General features: G+C 40.9%; 1 protein-coding gene across 5 annotated transcripts in view; it reads left to right on the top strand.

The window, feature by feature from the left end:
- Positions 1-25,121, top strand: part of SLIT2 (slit guidance ligand 2) — a 375,759-nt gene that overhangs the window by 178,228 nt on the left and 172,410 nt on the right. The gene's annotated exons all lie outside the window — the stretch shown is intronic.

Genomic DNA, 25,121 nt, shown 5'->3' with positions numbered 1-25,121 from the left:
AAGCTTAAAATATTACATAGAGAAAACTCAAGTTTGGGTCAACTTCCAGTGACACTGAACTATTGTATTCCCAGTTAGCTCCCACATTTTTTCATAATGGCTTCCTTTGCCTGCCACCCCCCCCCCCAACTCCACACACACATACACACCATACTTTGTATATCCATGTGTTTTTCAGGACTCTTCTGTAATAATCCTGCCTTGGGCTCAATTTGGGCTTTGATGTCACATTTTGTGTGTCTTTGGACACCTGTATTTTCCGTTGTCACACCAATGTGTGAATGAGTGTTTTTGGTCAGTGCTCCTTTCTAGGCTGTGAGCTTCCTGAGGGCAGGGATGCTGCCTGATGGGCACTGCATTGTCAGTGCCTAGTGTGGTACCCAACTTCGTCCCAGCTGATGGTGGCTCACCCACACAGGTGCTGGATGAAGCAGCTTTGAGGCTGGATTATGGAGGCAGTAGGGAAGGAAAAGATATCCCCAGGACCGTTGATAGGTGAGCAGCGTTGAAAAAAACCCTCCATCTAAGAAGCAGAAGAGGAGGAACTGTAGAGTGCTGTATGTGAACTCAGTCACACTTAGGAAAAGAACGAACGTACAGACCAGACCAGGGAATCAGATTCTTCAGAGAAAAAGAAAGGTGCTGGAAGAAAAAGTAGTTTTACAAAATAATCCTGTTTCACTTGATTTGGCAGTGTGTTATCCAGTCAGAGGTAACCTGAAGCAATTTACCGTACAATATGGTGGTAATGGAAGAAACTCCAGAGTCTGACAGGTAGGGTCATTTGTATGCTGGTGATAAGGAACAGATAGTGTAGCTTTAGATTTTGCAAAGTTATTGAAGAGAAGAAGAAAAAGACAGAGAGCCGTAAACCGTAACTGAAGGAACAGGAGCTGAGACTGATGCTCAATAAAGATTACCTGGTGTTGAGCAATGGTAATGATGACAATTAAAAAACATATGCTGATAAATAGTGTAGAGTGGAGGGCCAGGCTTACATCATTTCGTTTACACCTCAGGACTGCCATCTGGGGAAGATTTCATGGTTATCCCCAAAGATGTCAGTAGTGACTGAGAGGCAGGTAACTTGCCCAGGGGCCCCAGAACTAGTACATTTTAGTCTGTTGGAATGGAATCCAGTTAGAGAGTCTTAATGCTCTAGTCTGAGCTTTAACCAAATTTCATGCAACATTTGTGCTATAGCTGTCCATGTTTACTTTATCTCATTGGATCCTCAGGAAATCAACAAGATAAGCAGAAAGGTGTTACTATCCTCAACTGAAAGGCAAAGAAGCAGACTTAACAGAAACTGAGAGGTGGTCAGGTCTCTGCAGCCTGAAAATGCTAGTGGTCTGGCCTGAACCAACACCTTTTAGTTCTAATAACATCACACTTTCCACTAAACCATGCCACCTACCTCTGTGGAGTGTGCTTATTTAGGAAAGTAGTATTCACGTCAATATTTTTGTTATAAAACAGTAGGTGTGTGTGTCTGTTAGATAACCGTTTAACCATGTTCAAAGGTGTTAACTTTAAAAGTAAAACTATCGGGGCGCCTGGGTGGCGCAGTCGGTTAAGCGTCCGACTTCAGCCAGGTCACGATCTCGCGGTCCTGGAGTTCAAGCCCCGCGTCAGGCTCTGGGCTGATGGCTCGGAGCCTGGATCCTGTTTCGGATTCTGTGTCTCCCTCTCTCTCTGCCCCTCCCCCGTTCATGCTCTGTCTCTCTCTGTCCCAAAAATAAATAAACGTTGAAAAAAAAATTAAAAAAAAAAGTAAAACTATCGGCTATTAAAAAAACAGGTTTATTTGGACATAACAGAGAATTGCGATTCGAGACACATAAGCTGTGTGAAAAGCATAGGCAAAGTCCAACAAACAAAGAAGAGGAATGTTATTTTATAGAGAACAGGAAGGAAGTCGGGAGGGATTGTTTTGAATGAAAGCCCATTGGAGAAAAAAAGCAAGAGCTCAAGGTGATGGTTTCCCTGTGGCTGAGTTGGAGAGGTACTCAATTTCTTGTAGGAGATGCGATGTATGTCTGTCTTTCCCTGTTGCCTGTAATTGGTGATTTCCCATTGATCATTGTGTTGGGTCTGTCATTGACGTTGAATGCTATGGCTCCCCTTCCAGCTTTCCCTTCTTGCCTCTAAAGTCTACTTTAGTGAGGTTTCCCTTTATTACTTGTAATAAAGGAAAAAATTGCGTTCTTATTGGGTCTGCACATCCAGTGATGAAGAGGGTGTTCCATGAAGAGTTTATATCATTGTAGATTGTAAAAGTTGAAAGCATATGGGCTGTGTTTTTAAAACCTCTCCACCTGACGTACGGAGTACCTCATGAGTTTCACAAGAATGGTATTTTGTGTCCTAAATTAGTTAATAATAGCTGCGGGTCAGCCTTCTTACAGAAACTAGAGCTGTGTTCCAGTATCAGCAGCGGCTTTGAACAAGTGCAGCAAAGCTATTGCATAAGGAAAGCCATGAGTTTGCATTCTTCTTTTTAAATGAAGCCTTACAACAATGTCAGATGGTAACAGTAGTCTCTTAAAACTTACCAACCGTGGTTAGATAATGATCAGCCCAAAATTTTTGCTTTTTCTCTCCAGGTCTTATTTTTTCCCCCTCCTAACTAAATATAGACTGTTACCTAAAATCACTTCGTTAGAGTGTATGTTCTCCACCACTTGTAACCGTGTTTCCATTCATGTCTAAGGCTTTGGATTTAAATACTAACTTGAAGTAGTTAAAGAAGAGAGGGCAGTGAGATGGGAGAAAGGAAGGAGACCAATTGTGAGGCCAATCCATGATCCCTGCTGTGCTAATTGTCTTCACATTCATCCAGTCCACACCACCACCTGCAAAGTCAGTATTTTTACATCTACTCACACCAAAATGAAAATTGAGGCTAGAACAGTGATGAGAGTTGTACAGAGTCTCCCAGGGAATAAAGGAGGTAGATTTAAGCCCATGTTTGACCCTTGATGCCATGCTTTTTATCTCTGCACTTAAGACCCTGGAATTCAAATTCACTCTTGGTATGTATTTTTAAAGTTCCTATTGTGAAATGTAATCATGGTCGAAAATAACTAATACCTCGTGAAATACACACACACACACACACACACACACACACACACACCATACACAAAAGTACAAACTGATTTAAAGCAGATACCTAAATGCCCACCTTTCCAGCAATGGAACCCCACCGTCACACAATATATGTGCCCCTTTTTTCCTATGACACTCTTGCTCAGAGAAGAATAATTTCTCCTAATTCATAGCAATAACTTATTTGTTTTTCCTTTCCTTGTGATGAGTTTTGAAGGTTTTTTTTTAAATATTATTATTATTATTATTATTATTATTATTACCTAACTAAGAAAACTACGTTGTGTCCAGGTGGGGAGAAGGGATATTCACTAGGGAGTTATACAAGAAAATGCTGTTCTCACATTGCAGATCAGAAGTCTTAAACTTTAGACTCAGATGACCATTTCTCAGCCCTTGAGTGCCGCTAAGTGGCCGTGACAGAAAATACAGCATTTTACAACTTGAACAATCCTTCCAGCCAGCAGCAGTCCTTTCTTATGGGTTCCTGGTCTCCCTTCTACATTGTTCTGTATGCCTCCGTTTTTCACCCATTAACTGAGGGCTCCTAGGACTTTAACTTGACTTCTCCTACACAAGGGCGTTTGTGCAGTATTAATTTTAAACGGGGAGTCACTGACATGCTAAAATGGCCGTCTATCCTGCTCCCCACTTAGGTCTCCATGAGAGCCCTGTCACTGCAGATGTCATATCAATCAGGGATTCAGCAGGGGCTGTGGCCCTAAACCTGCTGGTCAGCAAATATGCTTTGCTTTTCCTTCGTGTTCACGGAGATTTGTGTTTTAGGAACAAGTCCATTTGCTGTGGTTTTGTCAGGTCGTTTAATGACACAGATGGATATTTTTATTTTTATTCCCTTTTGAAGCTACTTCATGGGGATCAGGCTGGCTCTGACCACATGCAGTTTGTGGGCATTTACTCGGCAAGGGGAGGTACTTTTAGTAATGGAAAGGAAGTAATTTAATAGCACTTTTAAGACTTATCCGTGGTGGGAATTCATTGGTTCCTCGGTTTCATAATCAAGACAGAAATTCTTTTTTCATATGTCTCCATGGAGTCCATATGCAACTGTTATTTTGCTAAGGGCTGAAAAAGTTTATTCTACTTTAAGTTATTATCGTATATTTTGAACGGCATAATCTTTCCTAGTGGGAAATTTGGTTCCTTCACATATTGAGCAAACATTGAGGGAAGGACCTAGTATATGCCCAAGTTGTTGGCATAAACAAGACAACACGCTTCCTGTTTTCATGACACTTAATATTCTATAGAGGAGGACCTAGAAGTTATGATTAAATAAGTGAATAAATAAATATAAATGAGATAATTTCAGTAGCAATAAGAAATGTAAAGAAATACAAAATTCTTTGGCTGGAGAATGAGTGGGAAGAGGGAAGAGCTATTTTCGATGGAAAGACAGGGAAAGCCTTTGGACATCGGAGCTTCATTGCCTGGGCAGAGCACAAACCATGAGTTGAGCAGATTTTGAGACAGAGAGACCAGAAAATGCAAAATCGCAGCAGCACAAATGTATTTTGATGCATCTGAGAACCAGAAGATGATTAGTGAGTGAAGAGGAGTGTAGTCAGACTGAATCTGGGAAGGGAAGAGGGGTGAGGTCCAGCCCCTTCGGGCAGTGCACAGGTGGTATTCTGCAGAGAGTGGTCCTCACAAGGTTCTCATCCCAGAGGCACCATGATCTACCTGCTTTTAAATAAACGGTGATAACAAATTGCATTTTCATGTAGATCCTTCAAAAACCCTATAATTAATAGGAAGGTTGTGAGTTTTTTTTAAATCATATCTGACATAAGATGCTGCTTGTATCACTGTGAAGCAGACACAAATCAATCCAAGAAGTACAATATAAGAATTATTATTTTTAGGGGCGCCTGGATGGCTCAGTCGGTTAAGCGTCTGACTTTGGCTCAGGTCATGATCTCGCGATCTGTGAATTTGAGCCCCGCGTTGGGCTTGGTGCTGAGCTCAGAGCCTGGAGCCTGTTTCAGATTTTGTGTCTTCCACTCTCTCTGACCCTCCCCCGTTCATGCTCTGTCTCTCTCTGTCTCAAAGATAAATAAAAATGTTAAGAAAAAAAAAAGAGTTATTATTTTTAGACTAGCATTACTTTTCAAAGCTCTTTCTTTGGCATTTTTTTTCTTCTTCACATTTTCCTTATTGTCACGTACTCAGTTTTTGAGATGTAGATAGTATCGCACAAGCTAGGCTGCTGGAGGGTTACCTGCTCATGCTCAAGTGCGTGGTCTTGTTCCAGTAGAAGTACTTGCTATCATGCCCTTGGCTTTCTCGAGGGATATCCTAAGCAGCTGCTACTATGCTTGCGCTCGTATTTATGTACAAATGTTTTTGAGGATTATGCACTCTCTCATCATGTGACCTGTCAGGCAGAGATGTTCTCTGCTGAAGCATCCAGAGGAGAAAAAAAAAAGGTTTTTCCTGGGTATCTGGAGTGCTTTTAATCTCAAAGACAGGGCGTGTTTCCTCTTTGCCACACACCTAGAACTAAGTCCACCTCTTACCTGAGACAGCGATTTCTGTGAAGGAGCAACCCTTCACCTTCTCCACAAATTACCTACCTATTTATTCATCTTGTATCAAACCCATTTCTGGGAACTACCTAGAATCCTTTCTCATCAGATAACAGTATATATAGAACCCATAAAACTTGCTCATGACCTGCCGGCCTGGGTTCTCATTGTTTTCAAATTGCTAACAGGTACTTCGTACTTTCTTTAGCCCTGTGATTTCCCTAGTGCAGCAGGCCATGGCTGAGTGTGGCAGATCCTTCCCGTTCACCTCAACCTGCACATCCTTCTCTAGACACCAACACACACACACACACACACACACACACACACACACACACACACACACCGACCTAGTACACCAACCTTCTGTGTCTGAAACAGACTCTGTTAGCTACGAAAGATGACAATAAATCAAAATACAAGCACTTCCTCCTTGAAACATGTTAGGTTGGCAGTCTGCTCTCCTTATCCCAGGAATTGGCCTTTTCTCTTGTTTGTAACATTCTTCTCAGACTTCAGAAAGATGTTCCAGAAGGGACTCTCCTCTAACACAGGCCGTATTCTCTTCAAGAGCATTTCTAAAACCATCTTCCTTATGCTTTCAGAAAAAGAAATAATGCCAGGTTGAGACACAATTTTATTAATGTGAAAACATTGACTTTATATGCCAAGAACGTAGAAGATAATTTTTTTGTCAGTAGAGAAGGGGTAGGGAGACTAGGAACTCTGGATCCTTGGAGATAGGTAGCATCCTGCCTCTATGTTTAAAGCAAATATTTGTTTTTTTCTGAGACAGAGTGGCCAACCCAGAGCAGCCTGCCTGGCAGAAGCAGAAATGGAAGGGCAGAACACATCTTTTATGGAAGTCAGATAAATTTCATGCTCTTTAACATCGCCTCTGACTGCAGGCCTTTCTCCGCAGTCTGGCTCCCTCCCCAGTGAGAACAAAGAAGGAAAAGTGATTAAAGTTCCCTCAGTAATAGACTGCAGGAGGCAATGGTCTTGGCGTCTTCTACAGAAGGAGAGAGAGTCCTTTAACAAGACTTGTGAGAGTTCTTTGAAGAAAAGAAGTTAAGACTCACAGGGCTGGTAGAGGTCTGTCGTAACATTTGTTCATTTCCTCTACTTCGTATGGCTTCTTTGACTTCCTGCAATAGCGTCACCCTCTTCATTAAAACGTCCGGGATAAAAGAAGGAAAGTGAAGTTCAGCTCCTAGCTGAGCCAGAGTTCAGCGTGCTCTGCTGAGAGTCAGAGTGTTCAGAACTTGACTTTTATAGGGCAATCAAATGGATACTAATGATTACTAAATCCTTGGTGTGTGTGTAAGAAAGAGCCAGAGAAAGAATATGAAAGAATGAGTGAGTCCAGGAGAGTGTTTGTTCTGTATGTTAGGTGGCCTGGGATTTGGGATGGCCAGACCTGCCTTTGCCTTTGCCAATAAACTGGCAAGATCCCCCTCCCCACCCCACCCCCCCACCCCCCAATACACACTCCAGGACCAAACCCCTGGACCTTTCCCTTCCTTTAAAAATGAAAAAAGAAGAAGAAGAAGAAGAAGAAAAGGTTTGCAATCAGTATTCAGACATTCTTATAACTAATAGGATTAGGGGCGTTACAAAGGGATTTGAACAAGATAATTAGTTTACTGCTTAGTCGACAGTGGAGGAAGCAAAATCCTTCTGAGAAAAGGCAGACAAAATAGGTCAAAAAATGTGTGGGAAATGAGGTAAGACCTCTCAACGAGGACCCTGATCAACTGGAATATTATGAAAGGACTCCAGAGCCTTCATTCATTGCTGCAGACTGTTTGCCTTTTTTTTTTTTTTTTAACTTGGCCACCAGAGGTGTGAAGAAAAGTGACTTACTTAATTTTAGAGTGAACGGGTGTTGTTCCTGGAGCTAGAGTATTCTGTTCCAAGGGAGTAAACGCTGCTTTTAAAGTACTTCTCACAACATGACATAAAGGGAATGTTTTGGAAAATATGAAGAGCTCTTATCAGGCATTTTACAAGCTGGAAAGAATTGCACAATTAAGAGAACTCTTTTTAAATTCCCAATTTTCTTGAATAGATTCATTACTTTTATTGGCCCTCCCCCCCCAAAAAAAATTCTAGTAAACAGAAATGTGAGGGACGTGTTCTATGTTAATTGAAAGACTTACTTAAGTATTTGTGCTCTAATTTGGGCACTTTTCGCTCTGGTAGAATATGCTTAAGAAGAACCATTTGAATTTCTTAAAAATTGCAAAAGTAATTTTTTTTCTTTTATAGTCACATTGTATTCTCCCATTTCGTCCCCATCTTCTTAAAAGCTGGCGTTAGCAACTGTATAATTACTGTCTGTGAATTAAAGAATACTTCCAAAGGAGTAGTAGAAAAAAAAAATCCTCAGAGTATCTGTGTGTGTGGACAGCATATACTTTATTTAGTTTGTTTCAGAATCTTTCAGCAACCACTGGCCAGATCAAAGCCACCTTCTTTGCCTGACTTTGGCACAGCCTTGACTTAATGGCGGGTAGAGGAAATAGTGGCTCATTACAAGTGGAACTTTCATTACCAACCTAAAGGCCAAAGAAGGCTAATTGACAAAAAAAAACTCACTGAACGAGGGAAGCAATTAAATACCATAATGGCATGTTAACATGTGACATAAAAATTAACTTCTGTAAAGAAGCCCAAATGTCCATTTTCATATTCCCAGTTTGACTTGTTTGTATTCCTTTTTTCTGTTTAGACAGAATCTGCTGGATGTTCTTTGCATGTCACAGCAAAGCATCATGTTACTTCCCCTCTCCAAATATATGAAGCTGTGTTTTGTTTTGTTTCCTTTTGTTTTTGTTTTCGTTTTGTTTTGCCATTCCATCCTCAGTTTCTGGTTTAGTTTTAGGATGCGATTTGAAATTAATCTCATAGGAAAGAAGAGGAGTGTGAGACCATTTTGTATGGTTGAGCCAGTTACTGTCTGAACAGGGATGCCCAGTTGGCTAGTGGGCTCTTAACCCCAACTTTCTTCTCTGCAGAAGGAGCACCTTTGTTAATTTATCTGCAATTTATCTGCCTCTTTCTCATTTACTCAAAGATGCTTTGCACATTATGATGGATTTTCAGTGATTGGTACTCATCTTTAATTATTGTGAATGATACATTTGTTTGGAAGGTAAAGCTCCTTGAATAACTAACTCTGACTAAAGATCATTGTATTAATAGATGGTTTCGGACAGAGCTTTTCTTAAATTTCACTGCGGACTTAGGACACCAAGTAACTACCTAAAATGTAAGATGAATTCAAAGAGCTATTGACTATCTTGGGTATACAGCTGTGTTTTAGACTTGGAGAAGTATCAATATGAGAATAACAGAGTTCCTGAACTTCAGAGAAAGGCCATCTGGAGAAGGCAGATACTGACCTTGGGAAGAATGGCAAGGCATAGCCTAGGATGCACACAGAGGACGGAAGTGGAATGGGAAACTGAAGGAGGGAAGGGATCTTGTAGGGGGGTGGGATTTTAGATCATTGGACTTTGCCATTAAATGAGAAAAAAGGATTTGAAGTTAGGGATGGATGGCTGGGAGCCTCGGGAAAATCTTGAGGTTGGTGGTGAGGAGGGAGGCATCCTCAGTAAATGTTTGGACTGGATCCTGGAGGTATGGAATCTGGTGGAAAAAAGTGGAAGGCAGGACAGACTAATTAGAGCAGGAATCTTACACTTAGGATGCTACTCCGTTTGCATTGGAGAACCGCTTCCCAGCTTTGGAGAAAGGCATGACTACATGAAGCTCATGTTTAGCAACAAGTGATGGTGTAGTCTATTACAGCTTTCATTTCGGGCCTGGGGGTTAGGGATTTGAAAGAGTAAATTGGAGCGAGAAAGTCTATTTAAGAAGCTAATATTATAGTCCAGGTGAAATGCTGTAAGGCCTGATGGAGAGTAATGACCATAAAAATAGAAACAGGTTTACAGATGCGTGGAACATCTTGAAGTTATCTAAATTCTAAAAATGGAGAACATATCACATATGGAGTTGTGTCTCCCACATAATCCCTTACCCTTGTAAAATGAACACATTCTCATATTATTAATTATTCTTGGAATTGTTCATTTTCATTATTATCTGATAGCATTGAACTAAAACTTACATATTCTGTCATCTGTTAGTAGACATTTAGCTTGTTTTGTAATTTTTCTTTATAAAAAGTACTTTGAAAAACACACCATAAAACTTTTGGCAACATTGCTCATTATTTTTTGGGGCTAGATTCCTGAGATCATCATTCATTATTGCACTCATTAGTTGTAAGCAGTGCTGTGTGCAGCCTTTTGCTAGAGAATGGATTATGAATGCTCTCTGGAGTCTAAGACATCAGAGTTTCTATTTGGTATGATAACCAATAGGCCATGCACACCACAGATATTGACTCATCTCTGTATTCAAGGAACTATCCTGGACTCCACCTGGAGCAAAGATGAAAAGCATATGGTTCTGGACTTGAAGGGGTTTGCAATTTAGTGTGACAGTATTAATTCTGCACCAAAATGAGGATGGCTCAGAGAATAAATGCTTAGAGCTTTAGAGAAGAGTGCTAAAAAATTGTAATTAAGTGAATGTGGCTCAGAGAACAAATGCCGTAAGATTTTCAAGAAGTGGCTGAGCATCGTCCACCGGAGTGGGTGAGAGGGCCACACTGAACTGAGTCTGAAAAAGAAAAGCAAAAGCCATGCTTTCCCTTAGTGTACGACAGGATCGAGGAAAGCTTATATGGAAGAACATAAGTAAAATCTTAGAAATGAGCTGGGGAGTGTTTTATTTGAAGAATAAGAAGAGATTGATCCTAACTTGATCAGAGAATTATACACGATGTGCTATGGACTGAGTGCTAGTGTCTCCTTCAGAAATTCATGTGTTGAAGCCCTAAGGCAGTGCGAATGTATTAGAATGTGGAGCCTTTGGGAGATAATTATGTTTAGATGAGGTCATCAGGGCAGCATCCCCATGATGAGATTAGTGCCCTTAAAAGAAGAGGAAGAGACACCAAAGCTTCTTCTCTCTACCATGTGAGGAAGGATGTAGCAAGAAGGCAGGCATCTGCAAGCCAGGAAGAACACTTTCACTGTGAACTCAACCTGTGGACACCTTGATTTTGGACATGTCAGACTCCAAAAGTGTGGGGAACAAATGCCTCTTTATTAAGCCACCTGGCTTATGGCATTTTGCTACAGCAGCCTAAGCCGACCAAGACATGAAGTCATAGGTGTAAACAAATAGGTAAAAATGGGTTGTGGCCAGGCTAAATGTAACATTTAGTCTATTAGTAAAATTTGATCAGTGCGGGGGCACCTGGGTGGCTCAGTCGGTTAGGTGTCTGACTCTTGATTTCAGCTCAGGTCATGATCTCACATTTCGTGAGATCAAGCCCTGCGTGGGACTCTGCACTGACAGCCTGGAGCCCACTTGGGACTTTCTCTCTCTCTGTCTCTCTCTCTCTCTGTCTCTTTCTTTCTCTTTCTGCCTCTTCCCTGCTCACACACACCCTCTCTCTCAAAAATAAAATAAATAAGGTTGACCGGTGTAGATTTTGTACAGAGATCTGAAATTCAATTTGCTAGCCTTTTGTAGGATAGCTAGAAGAGGAAGAAGAAAAGTAAGATAGCATGGACTTGCCGAAAATAGCTGAGAGTTAATAAAGGTGTGGATGGTAGAAAACTGAAGAGCTGAATGCAAGATGGTCTGCCTTGAATGCATAAATAAATGGACATATTTCAAGTACCTGCTTTGTACCAGGCTGTTTGCCATGCTTCTGACAAAGTTTCACTTACTAAGTTGAACCTGGTCTTCTTTGTTTACTTAGAACCTTGTTAACTCCTTTTAAACATTCAAATCATAAAAGTCTAGATATTGTGAGACTTCATATTGGGAAAAACTGTTTTCCAGAGTACAGGATTAAGTACTCACATCAACAAAATGATCTCCCTGCACGAAAGGTCTATTAGTGTCTCCCCAAAGTCATACCACCTGTTAAATAGTCCAGGTAAAAATTACATGTTTGCTGGGCAGAGGCAGGACTTCTGTACATGTATCTGTCCTTCTTTCCTTCCATCATATTTCCATGCCCAGAGCCCTTCTATATGGAAAATCTGGAGTCCTTTCAGGTAAGGCCTAGCAGGTCATGTTTTTGTTTTGTTTTTATGCAATTTCCTGGATTCTGGGATGCCCTGAATCTCAAGACCACAGCAATCTGAAATCTCTGAAGGCATCTACCTCGATATTGAGAGTGGCTTGCTCACTGGAAAGTATTATACTCCTTTTCTGAATATTCATTTTCTGATTTTATCGATGAGAAACAACAAATCACATGAAGACATTTGCTTAGATCGGGGGTCTGCAAACTACAGCTTATGAAAAGAACCTGCCCTTTGCCTGGTTTTATAAATAACATTTAATTGGACTATATTCACACCCATTTTACGCCTAGTCTATGACTACGGCCTCACTATGACCAGGAATGGAGAGTGGGGTAGTTGTAGCAAAGACCATGTGGCCTTCAAAGCCTAAGATATTTACTATCTGGCCCTTGGTGAAAAAGTTTGCTGACCCCTGCTTTAGATATAAAATAATCGTGTTGCACTCTGTTGGCTATGATCAGGAGTATTTATATTCTTGAAAAACCGCTTTCTTTGTAAAAGTAGGCAAAGTCTAAAACTTAGGGAGAATGTAAAATACAAGCTATTGAACCACCATAGGGTTAGCTGCAGGGCGTAATGAGATGACATATGTGAAATGTTGAGAAAGTCGCCTGGATGCTCTAAGCACTTAAAACATGTTATCGTTTTTGTCTCGTTCACTTAGTTACCTCATGAAGTTTTTTTTTTAAATTTCAATTCTCTAATGACTTCCAAATTGATATCCCTAGCCAGGCTCTGATCTCTACATTCCACAGTCATGTCCCACTGCCTACCCTCCATCTCCATTTGGATATGTCAGAGGCAGAATCTCCCTCTTAACATGTGCAAAACTGACTTCCTGGTCCTGCCTCCAAAAATGGCCTCTCCTGCAAATTTTCTCTTCTCTTTAATGGCATCCTCTGTTTGTTCAAATCAAAAAAACCAGGGATCATCCTTGACTTCTCTCTTTATTAGCACAGACCCCTTATTCAATCCTAAGGCAGATCCTGTTTTTGTCTCCAGAACATAGCCAAAATCTTACTACTACGCATCATCTCCACTGCCGGGTCCAAGCTGCTTACAGCACGCACCGGGTTATCAGAATAACTTAAAGCGTCTTTCTGCTTCCACTTTACCTCTTTTTCTATGATTCTCCAAACAGCAACTAAGTTACCCTATTTAAAGTGTAATTAGAGCATGTCACGTCTTCTGCTCATAACCTTGCAGTGGCCTCCAAGCAACCTATGTATGGTTCCGTTATTACGAGGCTGTTAGCCCCTGCCCTATCTTGACCTTCACAGTCTCTGACTTCACACCTGATCATCTGATTTCATCTGCTACAGTTCTCACCCTGCTCATTCTGCTCAGCAACACTTGCCTCCTTGTTATTTTCACAATATGTCAGTACTATTTCCACCTCAGGTCTTTTGCACTTGCTATACTTTCTGTCTGTAACGTTTTCCCCTAAGTTAGCTACCTGGCTTGCTACCTCCTTCACGTGGTTTATAAATCTTTTTTTTTCTTATTTTGTCAATGCCGACAAGACTATATAAAATTTTGTTCCTTCAGTTCCTTGCTTCAGATTTCCCTTCCTCACTTTATTTTTCTCCATAGAGGTTATCATCTGACATACTACATTTTTTACTTATCTTACATTGTCTATATTTTGTCGCTAGAATGTTAACTGTATGAGGGTCAAGTCTTATTAGTAGCTGTTTCCCCAGAAATAAAGCAGGGCTCTGTGTGCTCACATGTGCGCGCACGTGCACATCTGCGCGCGCGCACACACACACACACACACACACACACACACACACACAAAAGGTGCTTAATACACGTTTGTTGGATAGCTTGTTATTTCATCATTTTCAAGGTCACCCTTTATTGAGTATTCACCATAGCAGTGCTAACTCCAGCTCAGTGCTGAGATACTATTTCTGTCTTACAGATAAGGCTCCTAGAGGTTAAATGACTTGTTCGAAGCCATTGTGTTAGTTTGCTAGTGCTGCGGTAACAAAGTATGGCAAACTGGATGGCTTAACCAACAGAAATTCACTGTCTCACAGTTCTGGAACCTGGAGGTCCAAGGTCAAGGTGTGGGCTGGGTTGGTTCCTTCTGAGGTTTGTGAGGAACAATCACTTCTATGCCTTTCACCTCGCTTCTGCAGCTGGCAATCATTGGCATCCCTTGACTTGTAGAAGAATCCCCCCCATCTCTGCTCTCATCTTCAGGTGGCATTCTGCATGGTCTATCTGTCTTTGTGTCCAGATTTCTCCTTTTTATGAGGATACCAGTCTTATTGCATTAGAACTCACGCTAATGACCTCCTTTCAATTTGATTACTTTTGTAAAGACCCTGTCTCCAAATTAGGTCACATTTGAGGTACTGGAAGTGAGGATTTCACCATGTGAATTTGAGGGGAACACAGTTCAACCCATAACAGTCATGTATTTCATTAGTAGAGGAGCTTCAATTCCAACTCAGATTCCAAAGCTCATGACGTACTAATATCTGAACCCAAATGTGTATTTAGTAATATGTATTAAATGCATACCTTGCTCTGCAGACTCTGCGAGGAAATGCAGATAGAGTTTATTCCCTGCCCTTGAGGAGCTCACTCCATAGCAGGAAAGAAAAACATAAAGTTAAGAACTATGGCTTAAAAGCACCCAGAAAGCAGGTCAGCTGCCATTTTTAATTATATAGAGCTTTCCATCTATTAGGTTTATGTTGCCAAAGCCTTCTAATGAAATAGTTCCACCATTTAATTTAATTTTCAGTGGGGTTGCCAGAAGTGCAATTAATTGATAAAAGTTCCAGCTATGAAATTTTGCTTTGGAAAGCAGTCTGCCATATCTTTATATACCATTAAATTCAATCATATGCTTGTCACCCTGGCAGAACATCTTGATATACTTGAAGAAACATGGTGGTGGAAACCAAAAAATTATATATTGTCAGTACTACACTGTAGGGTTTCCAAATACAAATGTTAGCATGATTGGGTTATACCGATCCATCATTAGGTTGCATCTCCCTGGAGTTGAAACTACATCTGAGCTTGGCAAGGGTGCACTATCACCAGTCCGAGTGGGAACCATGTGTCAGTCTCCCAAAGAAGATATATAGTCTTGTGTACTCTTAGGATTGGATATGCTTATGTTGCAGACTTTAAATCAATTTCTGAAACCTTTCTACAGATGTTGACTGCTGCAGGTCTGTAAATAGCATAGTGGATTGTGAGCTGTAGCTGAGACACACAACCTAAGAACATGCTGAAATATGGGGCAATAGAACACAATGCAAGAATAAAACGGACTGCACGAAATTTGCCGAAACGGTCTCTTCTGTTTAGCGACGTCCTTTCCACAATGCTGCCTCTGAAGTTGGAGTGGCCATTTTCTCAGATCGATGCAGAATCTTTGTGGTTTTTAAATTCTGGAATACTACCTTATGGACTGTATTACTTGATGTGGATTGGGTTTGTTTTTAACGTGTGATATATGCTGATAATTAGATGTCTTTCATTTTTTAAATGTCCAACTAAAATGTATTTAATCCTACTCTGATATTAGGGAATGGGGTGGGCATACTTTTAGAAGATTTACTAGAGAAAGAGTCAGAATGCCCAAAGTCAGTCCTTTACGAGGCATTTTAACTTCTTTGAACGCTTGAACACAGATTTTACCTTCAATTAAAATTGTACCCCATACCTGACTAAAATATCTGACTTTGCATGATAAAATTTAAAAAAAAATTAATGCTTATTTATTTTTAAGAGAGAGAGAGGGACCAAGCATGAGCAGGGGAGGGGCAGAGAGAGAGGGAGACACAGAATCCAAAGCAGGCTCCAGGTTCTGAGCTGTCAGCACAGAGCCTGATGCGGGGCTCGAACTCATGAACCAGGAGATCTCCTCCCGAGCTGAAGTCAGACGCTTAACCTACTGAGCCATCCAGGTGCCCCAATAAAACTTTTTACTTAGAGGAACAGTAGCATTACTTGAAAGTGGTTGAATCTTCTGTACATTAAAAGAAAAAAAAAAAGCCCTCTTCATAAACAGCAAACTTCTAATTAATAGACAATGTGATCTTAATATAGATGTACCCCCTCAACCAAATACCGGTGAAACCTGTGGTGACTGGTGTGGCAAAGGGGGGTAGCTGTGTCCTGGCCCAGAGTAGAGCCTGTTCTCTTATGAACTGGATTGTATATTATTCATTGATGCCTTTTTCCTTAACATTTTGTGCCTTGTGCACAGCTGGCCATTTCCTTAAATCTTGAGAAGACTTTTCAATCTTCTGTTTAAATTTGCCTCAGATACACAGTTTTAGTATAGTCAACAGTATGCATATCTTGGTTTGCTTCCTTCCAATATGTATTTGCTGCAAAATAGTAGCTGTACTGGTAACTGAAGATCATGCATCTCTCGTCCAAACACACCCTCACTGTCTCTCCCCACTTCTCTTTCTTTATCTCCTTCTGTTTTTCTTTCTATTTCTCTCTCTGTTTCTCTATTTCTCCCTCTCCCCCCATTCTCTTTCTTGTACACACACACACACACACACACACGCACACGCACACACACTATACACACCCATATCTATCATCCCCTTTCTGTCTCTCCCGAATTCAGGACGTTATAGCCCTAGAAGGTTGATTGGAAAATTGTTAACTTCCAAGCTGAAGAAAAGCTTTTGAAAAGTGTGTCCCACCTACTCACAAGTCATTCACTATGATCATTCCCTTGTAGATTATCAAACATTCCATACAACAGCCCCAAACTTTACTTTTTAACCATATATTTTCCACCCTATAAGGACCGTGAGGTACTTTGTTATAAAAAAAAATTTTCCATGTGGGACACCTGGGTGGCTCAGTCGGTCAAGCATCCAACTTCAGCTCAGGTCATGATCTCACATGTGAGTTAGAGCCCCGTGTCGGGCTCTGTGCTGACAGCTCAGAGCCTGGAGCCTGCTTCAGATTCTATGTTTCCCCCTCTCTCTGCCCCTCCTCTGCTCATGCTCTGTCTCTCTCTGTCTCAAAAATAAATAAAAACATTAATTTTTTTAAATTTTCCGTGTAATTAATATGTTCCAGGCATAACTGAGCCTAAGCAGAGAACCCAACACATATTAAAACATAATTTTAACAAAGCAAGAACATAATAACATTAATAACCAAGTAAATGATTCAATCAAGGTATGCATAAATTTTTATGTGAAAGCAAAAGAAGAGAAATGCACGTGTTGTAGTTGCCAGGGGTAGGAAAATGGTTGAGGGAAGGCAATGTGGGTTGAGATGGGGTCTAAATGAGCTTCTGGTTTCTCTTCAATGGAGAAAGGAGGTGTGGGGGCAGGAGGGGCAGGTGGATAGGGTAGCTTGTACAAAGTCACCAAGCCAGATTGGGGGTGGAGGGGACAGGGGGCAGAGCATGTTTAGGAATGGGGACAATTTCTTGAAGAGTTTGGAGGGAGGATGAGGTTATCGTGTGAAACAGAGAAACAGTCACGCCTTGCAGACTTTGAAAGCTCTGTAGCACAGGAACGTTGTGTTTGTGTTTTTAAAGTCCCTTGGCTAGAGATAGGGACGATGAACAAGAAGGCGCGTAGACTAGAGGCACAGATTTCACTTTCAGTATAAGATTTATCTCGAGACCCAGGAAGACAGAGTAGGAGGCTTTGCTGTATTGCCAACTAACTGTGGAATTTTCTCTGCAGTTGAATAGAGGGCTGAATTTTTAAGTCTACCTAATCTTTTTCAAAAGAATGTTTAGACATGTTATGGGTTGAGACTTTTTCAGATGAGAGAGATGGCTGAGGAAAATAAATGGAAGTAAAAATTTTGCTAATAACACATTGAAATAGAAAAAGGCAACTTCTTTGCTTCAGTAGTTTAGAAGTGACTAAAATAAGTCACACGAATCTGAATCTTAGAATTGAATGGAATTTTGTTTCTCATAGGTCATATCATGCCTGGGAAATCTCCACATTCTTTGTAGCAATATATCAGGGAATGCAGTGACATTTTCAGGGTATACTGTTCACATTATTTGTGTGTGCATACACACAGCTGTGGTGATTAGAAAGTCTTTTATTAAAAGATGAAGTATTGAATAGGGCACAGACGATTCGCTGTGGTCTTTTTAAAAGGGCTCCTGAAATTTTGACTTACGTTTTGCTGTGCGCAGACACAAACAGATTGGATTTAATTTCTTTTCACATGAGAGATAGCTGCTTTCTTGGAAAAGGCCTAAGCTATTCCTTGAGGGTGGAACCTTGAAGACTAAAAGGTTCAAGAGATGGGTGCTTTAGGGGACAAGGCATGGAAATGATACATTTTCTCATAAAGTTTAAATGCATTTTGGCCCAGGCAGATAACATTTTGCTCAAGGCACTTGAGTAGATCATTCATTCATTCATTCATCACAGGTTAATAGAACCTGTGTTGGGAGGGGAAGGGGAGGGGAGGGGAGGGAAAGGTCCAGAGCATCAAGTCATCAGTTATTAGGGGAGAACAGGAGAAAATTAAAAAATAATACTAAAAATGTAATTTGGAACTAGACCACATAGCTTTATAACCATGGTTAGCAAGTATTTATTGAACACTTACTATGTACTAGGCAGTTTTAGGTGCTGGTGGTCCATATTCCAGAAGTCACCCTGGAATATTTGAGGATAACTGCAGCCTTAAAAGTAGGTGAGGCAACTTAACAGACTCCGCAGAGCATCATTATGAGGAGCAGAGAAACTAAATGGGAGGTTGAGGCAGAGCGCTCAGTGTGTGAGAAGAGACATCAGGAGACAAAGACCTTCAAGGAAGGGGAAGGAGTCCAAACACAGGACTGAAGAGTGTGTTGGTTCAGCAGTGACAACACCATAAGGGACACAAGTAATACTAGTTGAACACGTGCTGGAGGAGGCCTGTGTTGATGGGAGACAAAGGGTATTATCCTTGCAGCTGAGGAGGAGCTGGGCAAGGGTTACTGCAGGTATAGATGCATTTACCAATGTGGGAAGGGAAGGGAGGGGAGGGGAGGCATGGAGAGAAGGGGAGGAGGAGGGAAGACTAAGGGGAAGGGAAGGGAAGGGGAGGGCAGAGGAGGGGAGGGGAGGGAAGGGAAGGGAAGGGAAGGGAAGGGAAGGGAAGGGAAGGGAAGGGAAGGGAAAGGAGAGGATGGGGGAGGGGAGAAGAGAGGAGGGGTAGGGGAGGAGAGGGGAAGAGGAAGGGGAAGGGAAGGAAGTGCTCCCAGAGGGCTTCCATTTTTCCAACAAGTTAGAAGCCAGACTTATTTTCCTGGATGTAGGAGGCTGTGAGCATAGGATGAGAAACTTGAGGAGAATGGTCAAGCGAACCACTGCCACCAGTCGCTCTTGTAGCAAAAGGAAAACTACAAGGACCAGTAGGCTCAAGGAAGGAGGACTGCCAGGGGCCCCACTGAGAGCAAAAGCCATAAATGTGTAATAATGTTATTATCTGGAGGTGCCTTGGTGGTTCAGTGAGTTAAGCTTCCCCCTTCGGCTCAGGTCATGACCTCACGGTTTGTGAGTTCGAGCCCCGCATCAGTCCCTGTGCTGACAGCTCAAAGCCCAGAGCCTGCTTCAGATTCTGTGTCTCCCTCTCTCTCTGCCCCTCCCCCACTTGTACTCTGTCTCTGTCTGTCTCTCAAAAATAAATAGATGTAAAAATAAAAAATTAAAAAGAAATAGTAATATTATTATCTGGTTTTATTTTTATTCTCCTGTTTCCGCCAGAAGTTGTCTGTGAGGAAAAAAAAATCTACTTAATTGGTATTTGAATTTGTCTTGTTGGTTTTAGGGCATTTGTGATGACTTTCCAGATACATGGATTTCCTTGTCCCCAGGCTCCAGGCTCAGACACACCTGTGTTAGAGTCCTGGCATGAGCTTTAACTGGGGACACGTGATCAGCTATGAATGGAGGACTTTTGATCACATCACAGTATTTTTTTCTTTCTTCTTTCTTTCTTTCTTTCTTTCTTTTCTTTTCTTTTCTTTTTTTTTTCTTTTCTTTTCTTTTCTTTTTTTTTAGAATTCATAATAATGTAACAGGAGGCAGCCCAGGACAATACCACTGCAATAAATACTTGTTATTGCCATTGTCATTTTTACCACTCTCTTTTAATTAGATAGCATTGCTTTTTTGTTTTGGGGTGTGTGTGTGTGTGTGTGTGTGTGTGTGTGTGTGTGGAGAGAGAGAGAGAGAGAGAGAGAGAGAGAGAGAGAGAGAGAGAGAGAGTATGTGCAGGGAAGAGAATCTTCAGCAGGCTCTGCACTCAGCGAGGAGCTCGATGCAGGGCTTGATCCCATGACCCTGGGATCATGACCTGAGCTGAAATCAAGAGTCGGGCACTCAACCGACTGAGCCACCCAGGTGCCCCATTTTTTAATTTCATTTTTAAGAGAAAAATTCTTTAAAGTCTCTCAGCTTGCTGATTACTCAATTCTGTCTCTCTGCCTTCTATGGCATTTAAATATCACTTAATTGTCAGATTCACCTCTTCCATGAAGCTTTCTCTGCTGCTCCAGGGCTACCAGTGCCTGTGTCTCCGTAATATACCTTGAGGTTTAAATACATCCTCTTTCTTTGTATTTGCCATAGCATCGGCCCCATTATTTGGACACAAAGATAAGTGTCCTCTCCTTGTCTAGTACATCCAGAGGAACTGCCCACGGGAGACTCAGGAGGGCGCTAGCCACACTGGTCAGCCCCAGTCTGCTAACAGTCACGTCCCCTCCCTCCATCCTTCCCTCCATCCTTCTCGCCCCTTTGCTGGCCATTAATGCAGAGCGGGTTTGCGCTGCACCCAACCCTGTTATTAAATTATCTGCTATTAAAATGATAAATTGGTTTCTGCTTCAGTAATTCAATGTGCTTGAAGACTACTCTTTCCAGAATCTTGTTTTTATATTAATGTGTTACTTTAGAAGGAGATATTTCCTACCTGAACATCAAATTCTCAAGAATTCACTGTTTGTATTATTAATTTGGACCCATGTCAAAAAAATATATTTGAAGGAATGTTTTAAAATTAAAGGTCTTTCCCCCAATAAGAGCTGTAGGGATGCCCATTACAGACCATGTTAGAAAGGATTTACATAAGATCAGAAGACTGAAAGGGACATATGCCAGGTCCCCTCCTTTAGACCTCGCTATTTTTTTCTCAGAGGTATTGTTTTCATCCTGTAAACAGGCCCAGTTTTTGCTGTTACTCTGTTAGCAGAAGCACACTTCACTGCAGATGATTTATTAGGGTCTGTACTTCATGCATCAGCCAAAAACATGTGTATGACCTTGTGGGTGTGTCCATGCGTATTTTTCCAGGATTAGGTCCACAGGATTTGTAAGACTTTCCAAAGGATCTGAGTTCCCTTTTCTCTCGTAAAATATAAGAATACCTGCTGTTGTGGAAAGGACTTTTTAGTTCCCCCAAATTGGGTTAAAACACGAGTTCTACCACTTACTAGTTTTGCAGCCTTGGACAAGTGAAGGGACCACCTAACCTTACTTTTTCCTTCAAAGTTCCCTAAGGATGTCATGAGTAGGCTAAATGACGCAAAGCATGCAAAGCCCTGGCCCATAGTGGATGCTTCATAAATGCTATGGAGACGTCTTCCTTCTTGTCTGAAAGTCAACATAGCCATTGTAGCATTTTTCTTGTTCATTCGCCATCAGAGACGGAAACCAGCTGCTCGACTCTGTGCACAACAACTGTCTGTGTGCTTAAAGAACTGAAGTAAACCCTTGCCTCCTTAACTACGGGTTAATTCCTTTGACCCTTCTTCGTAGCCAGTTGTCAGATGGGAATTTTCTCAGTGGTTTGCCCACTCAAGGCGATATATCTCTGGAGGCAAGCAGTCGAAGGGGGAAACTGGAATTGTGAACAACAGAGCTGAGCCATGAGCTTGGTTTCTCGTTTTCTGTGGTTGCCCAGTAGCCCAGATGGTCTCTGCTCTGTGGTAAGAGAGGGATCAGTTCAGTGTGATGTTACATGATTCCCATCAGTCCTGGACACCACTGGCACCTAGAAGTGGGGGAGTAAGTACGAGGAAATGCTATTTTTTTTAAAGGATAGGTAATAGAGAGGAAAGAGGAAAACAGAAATAGCAGGGGAAGTTTGGAGAAAGGGTTTGAATTGTATCCAGGACTTCCAGCCAGTCTGGAGCCAAGAAAAATAAAAAATCAAGTTTGCAAGACTAACCATCCAAATACATCTTTCCTTGCTATCGAAAGTGAATCAGGCTGCTTTTAAAAGTGAGGGATTTATAATTCCAAAATTGTAAATTGAGAACAAAAGAAAGTATGTTATTTTAAATAAATAGGTGCATCTAAAAGGCCCCTCTGCATATTTATCTTTTCAAATAGCTAACTAAATTTTAGATGCAAAATATTAGGATTCTAACTTCCAGACTGTATGTATGGAGAGGCCAATTGGCGTCTCCATCAAAATAAATGATGTTCCGCAACTCTAGTACACGCCCACCTCCTCTATCAAATGAGATAACTTAGATGAAAATATCCTACATGTTTTAGTTTTTGTTCTATTTTTGGTTAATATTTTTCCAGAACAAAGGCAGGAGAAAAGTTAGAGGCAGAACCAAGAAGCCCGTGATATATGGGGATTGTGAGCAGGACAGAAACGGAGGTGGCCCTGATGACTGCTTGCTCAGAGGAGGTGGCCTGCAGAAGGTAAAGATCCTGTTTGCAAGGCCATCTTCCTTCCCTGTGAGTCACACATTAGCCATTGACTTCCTACGACTGTTGATAAAAAACCTTAGGATCTTGGCAACAACTTTCAAGGTCAGCTGTTTTCCTTGTCAGATGGGAAAGTAGCAGGGTCTCTGAGGAGCCAGGTGGACGGTGAGGGGTCTGTGCATCTCTTAAGCAAGGGAGAAGGGGTCAGACAGGTGCACCCGTGTCACCAGAGAAAGATCCAGAGGTTCTCACTAGTTGCTGCTGTGATCAGTTGTGAGGTGCATCATGAATAAATTAAGTTATAATAGCTGAAGTAGCTGTCTTCCAAAAGGTTACATTTTTTAAAAGTCTATTGAAGGTTCTCCTTATTCTAACATTACTCTCATTTGTTTTTTTTTATATTTTTAATGCTTATTTATTTTTGAGAGAGACAGAGCACAAATGGAAGAGGGGCAGACAGAGAGGGAGACACAGAATCGGAAGCAGGCTCCAGGCTCTGAGCTATCAGCACAGAGCCTGACACTGGGCTTGAATTCATGAACTGGGAGATCATGACCTGAGCCAAGTCAGACACTTAACCGACTGAGCTATCCAGGTGCCCCTGATATTACCCTCATTTGAATCCCAAAATCCTTTCTTGATTTCGGGAGAAAAAGATGGAGTCCATCGCTAAGAAATTCTCCTAGGTGGGTGCCAGAGCCTGTGTTTCATTTAAAGAGATGGGTTGCAAATTGCTATGGAAGCCAACAGGCATGTGTTCTGCCATTTCTGCAGGAGAGGGGACACTGAAAAGGAGGGATTAACATCTTTATTTGCCAGGGCACGGCTAGGTTGAAAGAAACAACTCTTCAGAAAAAAATAAAACGTAAAAGAGCCTCCCTCCCTCCCTCTCTCTCAGTCTCTTTCTCCCACACACGCATGCATGTGCTAACTAAAGCAAAAAAAGAAGCTAGAAACATTACTTTGTAAAAGTAATAAATAATACTTATACTGAGGTTTTTCAGTCACTTCACTCACTAGATATTTGAGAAAGAAGGGAATAAAAAGTAGTATTATAGGAATCTACAGATCTTTCTCAGTGGGAAGATATTAAGAATGAGTCTGACGAAAGAAAAATCTCTAGTCAAAAGGAAATGGAAATTTTATAGGCTGCGATTTTACCAAGTCTGTACCCACACAGGAACATTTGGAGCCCAGGAAGTATATGGAACAATCTGTGTCAATATACTTAACTGGCTACCCAGCTATCTGTTGTCTTTCTGAGAGACTTAAGAAATCTACCTCTTTCCTAAGCTTTCAAAACTACTCACTGGTATTGATGTGCTAATAATGCGCTGGTTTAACAGTACTAAATTTCCCGGTTATATATTTAAAAGTCTGCACTTTTATGTGATCTAATGGCCATAGTTCTTTAAACATCCCAGAGTAGGATTTTTAAGAATTACTTTCCTTCAGGAGTAGCAAGTGAAAAAAATATTTCAACCCTTACTAAAAGGGCTTTCAGTTTTGATTTGTGTATTGAATTGTGAAGATTCCATGATTGTCTTGAAAATTACTTCATTTGCTTTTCCTTGTTATGTTAGTTACTGTGAAAACAGTGATTGTATGTATGCCCAGGGACTGAAAGAACCCTAGGTAGGTACATTTGGAAACTTAGTTTAGTTTTTATTTATTGGGAAACTTTGTCATAGGGAATTATTCGATATTTTCATTCAATCTGATTATTTGAAAAATAGAGATAATGTATAAGTTTCATTTCATTACATTGTTTTCTAGTTTACAGAGAGAAAACATGTTCTATTTTGAGTTGCTTAAAAAGAAGAAAATAGAACATCAATAATATCATTATGAACTAGACTGTTACGAAGTTAAAAATAACCAATAATTAGAAACTAGACATATTAAAGAGAAAACACAAAGGTATTGAAGCTACAGTATTTAAGTTTAAAAATCAAACTGTGGAGGAGTGCCTAGGTGACTCAATAGTTTGAGCATCTGACTCTTGATTTTAGCTCAGGTCATGATCTCATGGTTTGTGAATTGGAGTCCCGCATCTTGGGATTCTCTCTTTCCCTCTGTCTCTCCCCCTCTCCTGCTAGCATGCTCTCCCTCTCAAAATAAATACATAAACATTAAAAAAATAAAACTATGGAAGCTATTTAATTTATAACTGTTGCTAAACAAATTAAAATAGAATCTGGAGCCCACAGCTATGATTTATTTCAGGATTGACGGCTCTGTGCCTATTTTTTTTTGAATTCCTGAAAACATGATTTGAAATGTCAGACCTGCCAAGAATATAGTCAATAATGGAGAACCTGTGACCTTGTTTTTTTTTTTTTTTTTTAAGTCATCAACATTGGTTTCCTGGATAGAGGAGAAGTGCCTTTAATTAAGTCTGAACTTGATCAAAATACAGTTGGGCAATGGAATCTTCATCATATGTTGATGCCCCTTCTTTTATCTCTAGCAGAGCATTTAGAGAATCATGCCTCTTCAGTCTCTCCATACATAAAATGAAAACCATATTGCTTCACTCTCTAGTGATGCTACAAGAATGAATATGGAATCCCACCACAGTGAGC

This window comes from Prionailurus viverrinus, chromosome B1, assembly GCF_022837055.1.
Source record: "Prionailurus viverrinus isolate Anna chromosome B1, UM_Priviv_1.0, whole genome shotgun sequence".
NCBI lineage: Eukaryota > Metazoa > Chordata > Mammalia > Carnivora > Felidae > Prionailurus > Prionailurus viverrinus.
This window is presented reverse-complemented; position numbering and strand designations above follow the sequence as displayed.